Source organism: Lepidochelys kempii, chromosome 8 (genome assembly GCF_965140265.1).
Source record: "Lepidochelys kempii isolate rLepKem1 chromosome 8, rLepKem1.hap2, whole genome shotgun sequence".
Taxonomy (NCBI): domain Eukaryota; kingdom Metazoa; phylum Chordata; order Testudines; family Cheloniidae; genus Lepidochelys; species Lepidochelys kempii.
The window spans coordinates 2,593,411-2,608,918 of NC_133263.1; the positions used below are offsets into that span (position 1 = coordinate 2,593,411).

The 15,508-nt window shown below is 41.5% G+C and overlaps 1 protein-coding gene across 9 annotated transcripts in view; it reads left to right on the forward strand.

Annotated features, from left to right (window-relative positions):
• Positions 1 to 15,508, forward strand: part of EBF1 (EBF transcription factor 1) — a 334,110-nt gene that overhangs the window by 295,587 nt on the left and 23,015 nt on the right. The window lies entirely within an intron of this gene.

The following is a 15,508-nucleotide window of genomic DNA, read 5'->3' on the forward strand; positions in this document are numbered from 1 at the left end:
ACTTTGATCTTTACCAAAGGAACCCACCAGTCTGCCTGTTAATGTAATGTCCTGGTTTGGCATCAGTGGCAGCTCACATAAACACTCAGCCCAGAAGGTTCAACTAACAAACCTTCATTGCAGCCTTCTGGGATATTGCACATGACCTGCATCACAACTGGAGCTAGCCTGTCCACTGCCTGGTGTATGCTGTGTCTGGAGGTATTAAAGGCACAGTCCACTGAAGGTAGTAATGGTCAGGAATGCTCTACACCAGCATAGGGTATTGTGGGTATTTGGGAACACAGGCCTTCTGTACATTTCAGCAAAGTTAGACCTGGATAGCTAGATGGCGTCTGTCTTAGCAGAGTCTGGTACTGCAGTCACATCTTGCAGAATTACCCTGAGAACTCTACATTGTATAAATCAGAGGAGCACAAGCCACTGTGAGTATGTGTCATTTTATGTTCAGCCATGTGTCTCCATTTAATATAATAATAGTACACGTCATTGTTTCAGTAACCCTGAAATAATCAGGCCATAGCTACACTACAGAATTACGTCAACCTAAGTTACACTGGCATACAGCCACCGCAGTTATTACATCGCTAGTGCGTGTGCACACTTGGCTCCTTGTGTTGGCAGGGGGTGTCCTCACTGGGAGCGCTTGTATCGATGCAGAGTGCAGTGCAGTGTGGGTAGGTATCCCACTGTGCAACTTGCCACCATCCAGCACAGGGTGATGAGAGATGTGGTCAAGTGGCTTAGTGATCAGTTCTGCGCCCTTCAGTCATTGGAAAAAACCTGCCATTGACTTCAGTCCTTTAACAATAAGTGGTTGGGCAGAAGGGAATTGGGAAATTCCAAGTTTTATCCTGACACTGACTCCCTCTGTACCCCTGTGTAAAATCCCTTGACTTTTCTGCATTAGTCTCCTGAGCTGTAATGTTGGGATATCTCATAGCTCTGTTGTGAGCATTGATAAGCTTGTGAAATGCTTTGAAATGGAAAAGAGTTAATAAGCATCATCATGTTATTATGTATTATCTGTTGACACAGAAATGAAATTAGATGAGTTATTTTAAATGTCTTGTTAACTCTCCATTCTCTTTGATTGGAAAGGCTTCGGACATTGGCGCCTGGATTTTTTGTTTTGTTTTTTGTTTTTCCTTCCTGCCTCCTGAGAAATTAGAAGAAAACATGCTGTCCTGGAGCATAGTTTTTCATTGGCTTCATTTGCCCTTCTACCTCTCTCTCCCCTCATCCGCATGATTTTTAGACAGGTTTGCAGCATGCTTTTGTACCTAGGACTGCTTCCTCAGAGGTGCAATCCTCCCTACGGATAAACAGCATCCTACTTCTGCATGAGGCTTTTGTGACTTCAGCATAGCTCTGCAGCCAAGGATGCCCACTGAGAGAAGCTGTTTGCCAGAGAATAACAACATGGTTATGATGCACTCTGGATTTGCAAGCCTAAAGGGTGCAGAAGTCATAAGATTGCTATGGACTCAACTTTCCAATTAAATAGCAGAGCCTTGTTTTCTGTTTTTAAATAACAGATCAAATGTAAATTAGGACCAAACATTTTCAGCTTGGGTTAGCAGATTTGATATTGCAATGGGCTATCAATCTCCCCTCTGGCCACGAATGCTTATGGATGGGCTACTGCAGCATGTGCCCTCCTGGGCCAGTGGTATGATATGGCTGTGCAATTTGAGTTTGGGTCAAGTTTGGGTTCATTGCAGCTCTGCCCATACCAGAATCTGAGCCCTAGTGGTTTGCACACTCCTAGTATAAAACAATGGCTCTTAGTGCATCGGAAGAACCTAACCTCTTTGTATGGGAAAATCTAATTTTACTTATTCTCTACCTCTTCTGACACTCATCTCAGTTACATTATGGCCTTTCTCATTGTGACAGCAAGGAATCCCACTCGAGTAACTGGCAGCAGAAGTTTTCTGAGGTTCAGGTGTGAGAAGTACTACAGAGAATGTCTGAATTTCTACCTTGTTAAAAGCAGCCCAGGGATAAGAGCTGAGTCCACTAACCGCAAATTGCTTGAATTAGGGCTTTTTCACCACATGCTAGCCCAGCAGGCAAGAGAGCAGATTGAAAGGGGGAGCATTTCCTTCTCAACCCACAGGTATGGCCCTCACTGCAGTTCTTGGCCATGCAGTCATAGAATCCTAGAATCTCAGGATTGGAAGGGACCTCAGGAGGTCATCTAGTCCAACCCCCTGCTCAAAGCAGGACCAATCCCCACTTTTTGTCCCAGATCCCTAAATAGCCCTCTCAAGGATTGAGCTCACAACCCTGGGTTTAGCAGGCCAACACTCAAACCACCGAGCTCTCCCTCTTCCCCTCGTGGTGGTGGTGTTTTTGCGGAGGTTCAGGGCAAAATCTGGACTTGTCAGGTTTGCCGCACGTCTCGTGAGCTGCTAACTATTGGCACCCAGGTGCAAATTTATTGGCTGTGCCGTCTGCATTACTTTTGTAACACACTCTTCCATCCATCACCTTCTAAGATGTCACAGTTTGCATTTCCTCCCCTGCGACACGAGAAAGTGCTGTTTTGTGCTTAGTGCATGGGGCAGAGGATCAGGGTTCCTGCGTTCTTTCCGCAGCTCCACCCCCGGCACTCTGAGCAAGCCACTTCACTGCATCGCTGTTCCCTAGTGTTCCAGTCTGTATAATAAGGATGTTAATATTTCACAAAGGGTGCCTTGAGGTTTAAATAATTAATGCTTGCTGGGTGCTTTTAGATCCTTGAGTGAAAGGTTCTGGGGATTACCAAAATGTGGTCCAGGTAATCCAGCATTTTTCTGCCATCCTATGTGTGTTTCCTCCTACTTGACTGGTCTTCCATGAAGTCGCTAAATCAAGGGAAATCATCTTTTCTGTATTCCGGGTGTGATCTCAGCTTGTGTAAATCAGACAGTGAAGAAGTTACCAATTTCCTATATCAAGGAATAATTGAACCCCTGGACGGAACCAACGTTCCTGTAAGACCCTAAAGGGAGGCAAGGGGCTTTGGCAGCTGCGTTAGAGAGAGCTTGAAGGTTGGGCCTCAAGTTCAAGACTCATTAATATGCCGTGCACAGAGGCTGAATGCAGCAGGGGCTGGCACGCATCAGCGTCTGCATTTGAGGCACTGATGGTTCATTCCCAACACCATTTGCTGGCTCCAGAATCCTAATCAAGGATGTAGTGAGTTTGTGTGCAGGCTGAATGCTGCACGATGCTCTTCCGTAGTCATTAAAACGAGGCAAGGCTTTGGCAGGATTCCATGGCAGGCAGTTGTCAGTGACTACTTAAATGAGAATTGTGGGCCATCTGGCTTTGGATCTTAAGATGGACAGAAGCACCAAGAGGGAAGAAGGAGAATGGGAGGGGGGCAGAGAAGGGAATGGAAAATAGTGCTCAGAGCTTTAGATATTGCTTTTCCTATTTTTTAACCATTGCCATCCCAATGTATCAGAACTTCTGTATATTAAGAGCCTTGTATGCTGTGCTTTTCCATACCCCGCCCCCCCATGTTTCCATAACTGCCCTTAGGGATTGAAGGCCATTGTTCCATTAAGCGTTATTGATGAAATAGACATCTTTTAAGAAATGGAAGCAGCTGTGGTCCTGGTGACAGCGTGATGCTGACTCTTAGTGCACGCTCTCTGCTCTGCAGAGCTCCAAAGGAGGAATGTAGCAGCAACATCTGTGGTCCCAGGGATTGTGATATCCTACAGTAGAACTTTGGTCTCCTCTTGCTTTAAAACTGCTGGACCAGCTTTTCAAAAGTGCTTGGCGCCCACGCAGCAACTGCCATTGAGAACAACAGCGAGTTCGGACTCTCTTTCCCCACTGTTGGTTACGGGAGGTGCTGCGAGGTGCTGAGATCCATGGATAATCTGGCCTGATTTTTTTTTTTAAATGTAGAGTTTCTGGAGAAGCAGGAATGGAAGCAGGTGTGGGGGGATGGAGAGGTGGAGCAAACCGGCTGTGGGGAGGAGGCTTCTCCCCTCATGCACAGGGGCAGATCAGGGGAAAGAAGCCAGCTGACAAGAGGGGTCACTAACAGTTGTGCCCGGACACACATTCCAAGAGCAGACCCAGTACAGGGGTGGTGGGGGACACCCTCTAGCCCTGGAGTCAGCTCAGGCACCTGGGGTGAGTTGAGTAGAAATCTTTCCTGGTCAATGCGCCAGGGGAGGCAGATTACGGGGAGCAAGAGCTCTCCAGAGAGAAGTAAAGAGAACTAGTGGGATGCTAGACCTGAGGGATTGTATCACAGTCCCTAAGGTGGAGACTGGAGAAGGCCTACTCCATGGGGCTGGGAGATATGCATGTTTGTGTGTGCGATCGCTCTCTCTGTCACACTCACACACTCACATCTTGGTTCTCGCACACCTGTGTGGTGGAAATTTGTAAAGAGGTTTAAATCACAAGCACATTTATTTATTAAGGCTTCTTCACGCTTTGTACCACGAATCTTGAAGATAAATCTAGGGCAGGCCCTAGGAGATTCTGGAGCTACGCTAGCAACTTATAGTTATAAAGATAGTTATAAAGCAGATAACTCACAGATAGTTATAAAGCAGGTTCCATTATGAGGTAGATTTTAAACACCTCCTTTCTCACCAGCTCTTACACAGAAAGTTCGTTGCCAGACACAATTTCCCATGCATAGTCTCCTGCCTGGGGCAGGGAGCTGGGGGTGATGGGGTTCAGGTGAATTGGCCCCTAGTTGCTTTTGACTTACAAGGCTTTAGGAACAAAGAGTTTTGGCCATACTTACAGGGTGTGGGACTCTATTCTGGGAAGCAGTGACTCTGAAAAAGATTTGGAGGTTGCGTTAGATAATCAGCTGAACTTGAGAGCTCCCAATGTGGTGATGTGACTAAAAGAGCTAATGCGATCCTGGGATGCATAAACAGGAGACTCTCGAGTAGCAGTAGAGAAGTTATTTTACCTCCGTATTTGGCACTGCTGTGACCATTACTGGAATACTATGTCCAGTTCTGGTACCCCCATTCAAGAAGGATGTTGGTAAATTGGAGGGTGGTCAGAGAAGAACCACGAGAATGGTTAAAGGATTAGAAAGCCTACTGTGTAGTGTTAGACTCAAAGAGCTCAATCTATTTAGCCTAAAAAAGAAAGGGCTAAGGGGTGATTTGATTACAATACCTACATGGGGAACCAATATTCAATAATGGGCTCTTCAGCTTAACAGAGAAAGATATAACAATGGCTGGACTTTGAAGCTAGACACATTCAGATTGGAAATAAGGCATACATTTTTAACAGAGAGTAAGTAACCATTGGAATAATTTAGCAAGATGTGTGGAGGATTCTCCATCATTGACGACTTTTAAATCAAGATTGGATGTTTTTCTAAAAGCTCTGCTCTAGGAATTATTTTGGGGCTGTTCTCTGGCCTGTGTTCTACAGGAGGTCTGACGAGATGGTCACAATGGTCCCTTCTGGACTAGGAATCTATGAATGGAAAAAAGATTGTCTGTAAAAACTTGATGCTTATTTTATACATCACTCCTCTGTGCAAACTAACACCAAGTATGGGTTTTTTTGTCATTGTTGGCAACTGCAGGCTACCACTATACTTAAGATTGTGATTGCTCACTAGGTATGTGAGAAGCAAGTGTATCTACCTTGCTTACCCTTCCAATAGGGGTCAGAGATCCTACCCTCCCGATACAATCCAGCAATCCATATTTCGCCTGCTTGTCCTCCGCTGCACACCTTATCCTCAGAACAGGGGCTTTATTTCTGCTTATGTCTCTGTGGAGGAGAGAGTGGAGCTCACAGCAGTCTCTTTGCCTGTCAGGCAGTATACCACTGCCAGGTTCCACCTTCCCTCATGGACCCTCTCCCATGCCAGTCCCTGAGCCATAAAACATAATCTAAGGGGCATTTCTTCTTCCTCTGCCAATTCAGCCTGTGTCCTGTACAGGGCACCATTAGCAATCAGTTGGGCACTATCTACAGGGAGCCCTTCCCAGCAGGAAACTCCACAGTACAACGATTTACCCTGAATCCATCCTGACATTGATCCAGATCAGAGAAACCTTTGTACTGAACAGAGGGTGGAGGGGAGGATGTGGATCGCGGGACCACAACCTACTGTTGGACTCCCTATGCTGACAGTGAATGTGTGAGACGTGATGACTGTCTCTAACCACTAAGCTGGTACAGGGACGTGGGAGCAGAGCGAAAGCTGGTCCTGGCACCTTTGCAGGGATTTTCTGGAGTTCTACACTGCTATTTATACCAGTACTAGGGGGGTTGGGCAGTGTACATCTTCTACCTGCTGCCGTGAGGCGTGTGCAGGGTAGACATACCCTTAGGGGGAGATTTTCAAAACCACCAAGATTTGAGCAGTCAAATGCCTTAGGCAGCAGCTTTGAAAACTTTCAGCCTTAAAGGGCACTATCCTGATCAAAGTGTTGCGGTGGGGTGTGGGGTTTTCTTTTTCTGGGACTATGTAGGGTCTGAAACACAGGAGAGCTCAGAAACAGTGAAGGGCAGAGTCATATACACATTTCTGGCAAGGAGCCCTTACTTTTCCGAAGGTCAGCAGCATGTGTACACATTTCAGTGAGTTTTCTTTATAATTGGGTCAGCATTTACTCAGCAAATGATTAGAGCAGATGGTGTCATTTAGAATCTGTGACAAAACTTGAATACGTGCAGGCTCGCAGAATGACAGGGATCTATGCATCATTTCTTCACTCTGCCTGCCCGAGGGCAGGTTTCTAGATTGGGTCTGGACCCTCTAGATTAAATCAACCCATTCCAGATGAGTGACTTGAGCCACTTGTTTGAATGACCAATAAGGCTTATCCCTGTGATCTTAGATTCCCCTATTTAAAAAAAAAAAATCCACAACAATGAAATGATGGAGTCAGGAGGACACTAACCAGGTAAACATGTTTCCTTCAAGCAGTAGCGCTTTTAGAGAAAATAAACCCCAGTTGAGGAAAGTAACAAAAGCTGCATTTGTGTATTTTGCTCCATGGAGCTGAAAATATCTCGTAAATTGATCCTGTGGGAGTAATAAATACACATTACTTTATCTTGTACTTCATGTCCTATACCCCTGAGTCTTGATAGAACAACACCGCTTAATAGACTTTAAAAAAAGAGTAATTACAGTCATTGGTTGTGTGATTTTTCAGCCCTTCCAGCCCTGCCTGACCTTCTAATTTAGCTCACCGTGTCTAACTAATGCATTTATATTCATCTTTTATGAAGCATGTGTAGTACAAAATTGACTTTGCAGTCTTTAGCAAGCTGTCTTACCAGGTTTAGGATCTGGTTAGTACTGTGAATAGTGTGTGTGCGCGTGTGAACGTGTGTGTAAATCTTGCAATACCTGTGCTTCCAATTAATTATTTTTGATCCTTTTGGAAATATAATAAAAAGTATTTATTCCATTTCCCCCTCTCTCCCCTTTAAAGCTTTTATACATTCCAGCATTATATATAGCTAAACATGCAGGCAAAAAGATGCAACTGTTTTTAAAATGATTACCACTAATGTTTCTGCTTGTCAGAAGTGCTTAAATTTCCCTGCTCTTTATCTAAAAACTTAGCACTGTTACCTTTTAAGAATTACAAATTTATAAGATCTTACGAAGCTGATTTACAAACACAGCTGACAGTTTATGATGAATGATGTTGCAAAATGTGCAGTTTGTTTCTTTGTCATTTCTAGATATGTATCTATTAGGAAGTGGATTAAGAAAAGAAAGAGCCCCCTCTGAAAGAGCCCTGGAGCTATAGAGCGCACACACAAATATCTCTCCCATGTTTCCTCATAACTTCCTACTCAGTGCACTCATCCCGTAGAGCACAATTGTTCTCTGTGCATTTTCTTCCACCATATGGTATCCTCATTACCATACACTAAGGGTCCATATGGAGAACTTGTGAAGTGAACTGTGTTCATTTTAACTGCCAGATGAGCAGCCTTTTGCTTTGCAAGCTTAGCTTAAGTCATCTGCTGTCTTTATGTTGTTATGGCAACACAGTACCAATAAAAAATTCTAATCTACTGTAAGTGTCTTGGATCACAGTATTTTAAGTGCTTGCTGTAACTGTCCTCTAAGTGAGGATGCTTGTTCTTTTAGTATGACAAAGGGTTATTGTCAACTCCAGCAGGTGGCAGTAAAGAAATTGTTTCTCCACCTCCCCCCCCGGCACCTCCCCCACCCGAAAAAGTTATATAATTACAAAACAGTATATCACAAGCATATTTGTAGGCTGATCCTCCAAATTTCATTGTAAGGTTAGGATCACAGCTAAAGCTCCTTCCATGCTGCAAATCACACGCTGAACTGTGAAACGATGGTGGCAGCAAATGCGTTCCTAAGGTTTTGCGGAGAGAGAGAGAGAGAGAGAGAGAATTAGACTGAAGCACCACTTCATTGGAATTCTGAAGCCTCCATAACCATGAAGCTGTTTTTGCTACACCCCTGAATTACTCATTCAAACACCATGCTAATTAAGAGTACCTTAAAGTAATGGAAGTAGGCAGCAACATCCTTAAAAATAAATCATTTTCACCTCTGCAGGCCACATGATATGTTGCATCTCTCTCTCTCTCTCTCTCTGTATTGAAAGTGAATGTTTGCTGTCTCAGTTCATCAGTTCACATTAGCCTCATGCTGAATATTTAAACACAGAACAATTTGAACGCACCATGAAGAGAGACAGTGACTGCGCTTTCACTGGGAACAGCAAGGGCTCATCTAATAATAATTTAGTAAATCAGCCATTTAGTGGCTCAGTTGTACACTGCACTGTGCCAAATAATATTCACTTCAACTGTACGCTGATAAAATTGAAATTCAGACCCAAGTCACACAGCCGTCTTTTGCTCAATGGGGAGATGAAACGGAAAATCGCCCTCCCAATAGAGTAATTGTGTTTAGTGATTTATCATAAATACAGTGGCATAGCAATGGAAACAGGAATTGGTTGTATATGGTACAATGTAGTCTAATTATGCTTTTATTGTTTTAGTTTCTAATGCTCGGGCTATTCAGCAATTCAGAGCTTGCCGTCACATCTTCAACTCAATACGTATGTGGATGAGAAACAGTGACATAGCAGCACTGGGCCCCTTCAGGGGGCAGTGTAGATCGGTACTGCCCTCGTGGAAGCCCATGGGGCCATTGTATCGTAGACCAGCATGATGTCCTGGAGGAGCTCTGGGAGTGCAGCTGCTATGGTGCCCTTTCACAGGATGCACTTTGCCCCACACCATGGAAGCACTGAAAGACTCGTTTAGTTCCTCCGCTCCCTGAATGCAGGGGGTACAGTTGTATGCTTTCAGCCCATTTTTCCCCCCCATGCACACCAGGGCCAAATCCTTACTGTCATAAATAATCCTTTCTTACTTGAGTAAAACAGCAGGATTTGTTCTCAATTGTGTTATTTTCAAACACTTCTGCAGAGAAGTCAGTACACAATTAGGCCGACAGAATTATATAGGAAATGGAACAAGCAGTGGTATACTCTCCTAGCGCACATTCATATGAGGTTCAAAATATGTGTGCAGATTTGCAATAACTGCCTATGCAATTCATGCACTAAAAACTGTCTCTTTGTGTTAGCTGTACCTATAGGGACCATGTTATAACCTTAAATGTAAGTGGCATCATCTGTTACTTTTGAGTAAGAAACAGAATGGTTTGGGGGATTAATAATTTAGTTCTATACCTAGCGGTTCCACAGACTTTTTGTTTGACCTTGGACAAGCCTTGCCTTAGTTTCTCCATCTGTAAAATGGGGTGAATATTTTATGTAATATTTGTTTGTTTCAGTTCCTTGAGCTCCTATACAGGCTCTGGGCCTATACATATTTTATAAAAGCACCTTTCCTCGTAAGCCACAAAAGTTCCCCATTCTCCACAAATAAGGTCCTTACCTCTCCACCTGCTCGGTCAGCCTGGCCTGTCAGAAACAGCCTAGGAAAATAACTAGGCTATGCTGAGTGCAGAGATCAAGACTCTCTGTGATGCAGGGTGTTGGGGAAATAATACCTACCTTGTGGGGGTGTTGTGAAATGTCATTCTTTCTTGTAATAAGGAACTTCGAGATCCTCAGATGGAAGGCATTCTAGAAGTGTGAAGCATTATCAATGAGCCAGCCTACAGTTACCATTTCTAAACTTAGTTGCAGGTGTTATACAGTGGTTCACTCTCTGATATAAAATATGATCACTGCATATTTCTCAATTCTCACAACACGCTCCAGCTGAGCAGCAGAGAGCATCCTCCTTACCATCATGATGCCGTTTAGCAGTGTGTGCTAGAAGCATACGGTGCCATTGTCATAATTCTTCTAAGAAATACAGGGCTTCACAATCTAGACTTAACTGCTGACACTTGAAAACTCAGACATTTTGGTAAAATGAATCAGGCCTTAATGTTTCTTTTATGAGATCTCTTCTCATAGGAAGGAGGTTTGGCACCATTTGGAGATCAAGCGTAGTGATCCATCATAGTAAAGTCAGCTGTCCCAGCCAGCTTCTCAGAGGTCACTCGATCGAACCAACAGCTCTTACAACTATATTATTGCTTATGGAACAGTAATTGAGGCACTATAGATAAAAATTACCTGCTCTAATAGGCAGTGAACAATTTGCTCTCAATACAATTATAAGCCAAATCATTCATTTCATAACACTTGGACTAATTTATTTGTTGACCTTTTAATATCCATAGCTCTTCAGCTGTATTAGTGGCAACTCAGAAAAATCTCTTGTTCATTTTACTTTCATTGATTTTTTTTTCCATGGAGGCAATAACAGGTGTTTGAGTACAGCCTTTTCTTTCTGTTGTAAAAGTCAATCATGTAACTTACGGTGATATAACTCCTCTGGACTGAAACATCTTCTAAGTACAATAGTGTACACGCTCATGCTATCTCTGTAAACAAGGGTATGCATTTTTGCTTTGTTTTCATGATAGATCTGTGTTCACATTAATATATTGGACAGTGGAAGATGGAGAAGGTACACTGGAATGTTATATAAAGCTATGCCACCCTATGTAATGTAATTTTGTTTCATATACACAGTACTGAAGATACAGGAATTTCAGAAGTCGTCTTTATTTTAATCCCCACAGTAGGATGAACTATAGGTCTGCTCATTAATGATGATATCCTCGTCATTTTATCTTGATATAGTATCTTAAGAACATAAGAATGGCCATACTGGGTCAGACCAATGGTACATCTAGCCCAGTATCCTGTCTCCCGACAGTGGCCAATGCCAGGTATTTCAGAGGGAATGAACAGGTAATCATCAAGTGATCCATCTCCTGTCTCCCATTCGCAGCTTCTGGCAAACAGAGGCTAGGGATACCATCCCTGCCCATCCTGGCTAATAGCCACTGATGGACCTATCCTCCATGAACTTATCTAGTTCTTTTTTGAACCTGTTATAGTCTTGGTCTTCACAACATCCTCTGCCAAAGAGTTTGACAGGTTGACAGTGTGTTGTGTGAAGAAATACTTCCTTTTGTTTGTTTTAAACCTGCTGCCTATTAATTTCGTGTGGTGACCCCCTAGGTCTTGTGTTATGAGAAGGAGTAAATAACACTTCCTTATTTACGTTCTCCACACCAGTCATGATTTTATAGACCTCTATCATATCCCCCTAGTTGTCTCTTTTCCAAGCTGAAAAGTCCCAGTCTTATTTCTCTCTCCTCATACAGAAGCTGTTCCATACCCCTAATCATTTTTGTTGCCCTTTCCTGAACCTTTTCCAATTCCAATATATCTTTTTTGAGATGGGACATCTATATCTGTACGCAGTATTCAAGATGTGGGCGTACCATGGATTTATATAGAGGCAACATGATTTTGTCTTACTATCTATCTCTTTAGTAATGATTCCCAACATTCTGTTCACTTTTTTTGACTTGCAGCCCAAAGGACTGCCAAGCACTTTGCAGACTGGAACTGGTCAAACTTTTCTAAATTTCAAGTTTTTGACATTTCAACTGGAAAAATATCTTGGCTCTATTTGATCATTTTCATTACATTTTTGGGGCTTTCATCTTGCCTGATAGCTGTCTGAAATATTTTGACGTTTGAAAAAAATTATTGAATTTTTGAGATATTTTGGAAAATCAGTAAAAATTTTGAAACATTCCTGTGAAATTTGTTGCTGGTATTTTTCCAATCAACTCTGAGAGCAACTATAAAACAGTGATTGTTTCATTCACCACTGAAAATGGAGCCTTGTCTGGTATGAAATGTGATACCTATTTTCATATCACAGAGCCGTCAAGGGAACTATACTTTATCCAACTGAAATCAGCTGGCAGGAAGAATTTAATCAGAAAAATGTGAATGGTAATTGTGAATCATTTAAGAACACCTTACTAGATGCCCCAAAAGCCACAATTGAGGAATAAGGCCACACTTGTCAAAAAAACCAACCTGGTTTAGAGAGTAAGCGAACGCAGCTATAAAAAAACAAGTGTGTGTGTATATGTGTGTGTGCATAGATATAACAAATGGGGGGAAAAAGGGAAGTTGACAATAATGAATATAAATCAGAAGTTAGGAATTGTAAAAAAAAAAATTGATAAGGGAAGCCAAGAGATACAAGGAGAAAGTTAAGGACAATAAGAAGGAGTTTTTAAAGTATATTAGAAACAAAAATAATCTGGACAATGGTATTGGCCCATGACTAGATGGAAATGGTAGAACTATCAATAATGCAGAAAAGGTAGAAGTCTTCAGTTAATATTTCTATTCTGTATTTGGGCAAAAACAGATGATACAGTCTCATTGAATGGTGAGCATAGAATCATAGAATATCAGGGTTGGAAGGGACCTCAGGAGGTCATCTAGTCCAACCCCTTGCTCAAAGCAGGACCAATCCCCAACTAAATCATCCCAGCCAGGGCTTTGTCAAGCCTGACCTTAAAAACCTCAAAGGAAGGAGATTCCACCACCTCCCTAGGTAACGCATTCCAGTGGTTCACCACCCTCCTAGGGAAAAAGTTTTTCCTAATATCCAACCTAAACCTCCCCCACTGCAACTTGAGACCATTACTCCTTGTTCTGATAACACCCATTCCATTCTACAAGTATCTGGAGGATATTAAACGAACGCTACTAAAGTTAGACATTTTTAAAGCATCAGGTCCAGATAACTTGCATCCAAAAGGTTTTAAAAAGCTGGCTGAGGATCTCACTGGACTCTTAATGTTAATTTTCAATAAGTCTTGGAGCACTGGGGAAGTTGCAGAAGACTGGATGAAAGCAACTGTTGTGCCAATATTTAAAAAGGCTAAATGGTACGACCTGGGTAATTATAAGACTGTCAGGCTAACGTCAGTCCTGGGCAAGATAATGGAGCAGCTGATACGGGACTTGACTGATAAAGAATTAAAGGAGGGTGATGTAATTAATGCAAATCAACAAGGCTTTATGGAAAATAGATCCTGTCAGACTAACTATGAGATTACAAGTTTGGCTGATAAAGGTAATAGTGTTGATGTAATAGACGCAGACTTCTGTAAAGCATTTGACTGGGTACTGCACGATGTGTTTAAGTACCTATATGGGGCTGGGGGGAGAGGGGGAGGGAGTCTTTCGTTTCCTGTAAGCAAGAAAGTTGAAAAAGTCTTTTAACAAGATAAGCTAGGAAGCACTTCACTGAAGTACTTCTGCTTGAGCTAAAGCCTCTTTATGCCATAAAGTACTATGAAGTCCTTTGAACACATAGTTGTAAAATATAATTGTTACACATTTGGCATTTTATGCTTTCCTAGAAATTACCACTTGGTATCTACACCTAATCTACGTTCTTTCTTTTCATTTCAATTGGGTCTGAAGTGGTCCTTCATTGTAATGAGAATGTCCCTTTCAAGAGACTTTTTTCAATTATACTGATGATAAAATGTAAGTGAACGTACTCATTTGTAGGGGTTACGACTGAGCTGTGTTTTAACTGTAATGCTAAAACCAATCAACATTATTCCAGTCTCTATTTCAACATTTTTATGCACTCGCTCTGGGCAGAACATAGTGGAATATCATTGTAGGTCAAAATCTCAGTGCTGCTTATTTTTCACTTTTCATTCCACCATTAAAAGCTAACATGTTCTCAAGCGCCTAACTAGAAACTCTTCTTATGGTAGATTTACAACCCAAAAACTCTTCACCATTGGACCAAAAAAGTGACAATTCCTCTCATCTTAGTACTTCATTCTTACGTTATTTTTATTTTCATTAAAACTGTTTTGTGGGGATTTTAAATGAATTCCATATAGATGAGTTTATATCTTGTTTCTGGAAAATATCTAGTCAATCATACAGGTTTTTTATATCGACATCAAATATTCATAAAGATAAATACACCAATAAAAACAAAATTCAGAAGATGAAATAATTAAGTAAAAACCAATTCATATATAATTAACACTTTGAATGCCAGATAGCTATACTGATAGACATTAGCTGAAGATCTGGCCTTGTAATACTAATTATAATTAGATTCTTTTATAGACTTAAATCCAGTGAAGTGGACCATGTCACCCACTACACTTCTGATTTGACCTGGAGGGCCAGCATTTTAAAGGGGATTTGAACCTGGCCTCTTCGTGCAAACAATTGTGCATGGATAAAATAGAGATTCCAACCTACTTGATTTGCAAGTGCAAATATGTTTCACACACACAAAGAAGTTAATCGTCTCTCTATATTCTACTATGTACACCTGCAAAATTACAAATCTTATTTGAAACTTTGGCCCCAAGTATTTTTCATAATTCTTTCTAATAGGATATAAAAATTGCTTCCAAGCAATTGTGAAAGAGCTAGCCCTGTATTTTTTATCAAATGTCTCACAATATAACGTCTAGGCACTCACAATGCCATTCCTATCAAATTCTTTTTATGTTTACATAAGTCCATGCCCTCCAAATAATTCAAAACATTCTTATTATTCCATAAAGGAACTTTGACAACTTTCCAAAAATATACAGGGTATAGAATGATCAAGATAAGAGCAAGAGTAACAACACTTTTCCTTTTTGGCCACTCTCATCTGCAGCTGTTTTTAAGGAATAGGAAAGTTATTACCATTGAGAGTACCTGATTTAAGAGCTATCAGGAAATCTTACAGATGCAAAAAGGAAAAGCAAACCTTAAAGCCTCAATAAACTCAGTGAGCAACATCTGCTTCAAAATATACTAGATGCCAATACAAATAGTTTGGGATAAATTTTCAAAGCAATGAGGTTCAGAGCTGATTTTGCATTGTTTTGAAAATGTACATCTGCATGCATCACCCAGTGAATGCAAGTGCAATGCATTGTGTGAAATGAATTTAAAATATAGCTATTCAAATCCTTTAAATTTCAGGTAGAAAAAACATTCTAAACTTTAGAAATACTTGGTCAAATTATGCTTTCAGCTACACCTATGTAAATGAGGAATAACCCCATTGCAGGTAATATAAGTGAGAATAGAATCACGTCCACTGTATT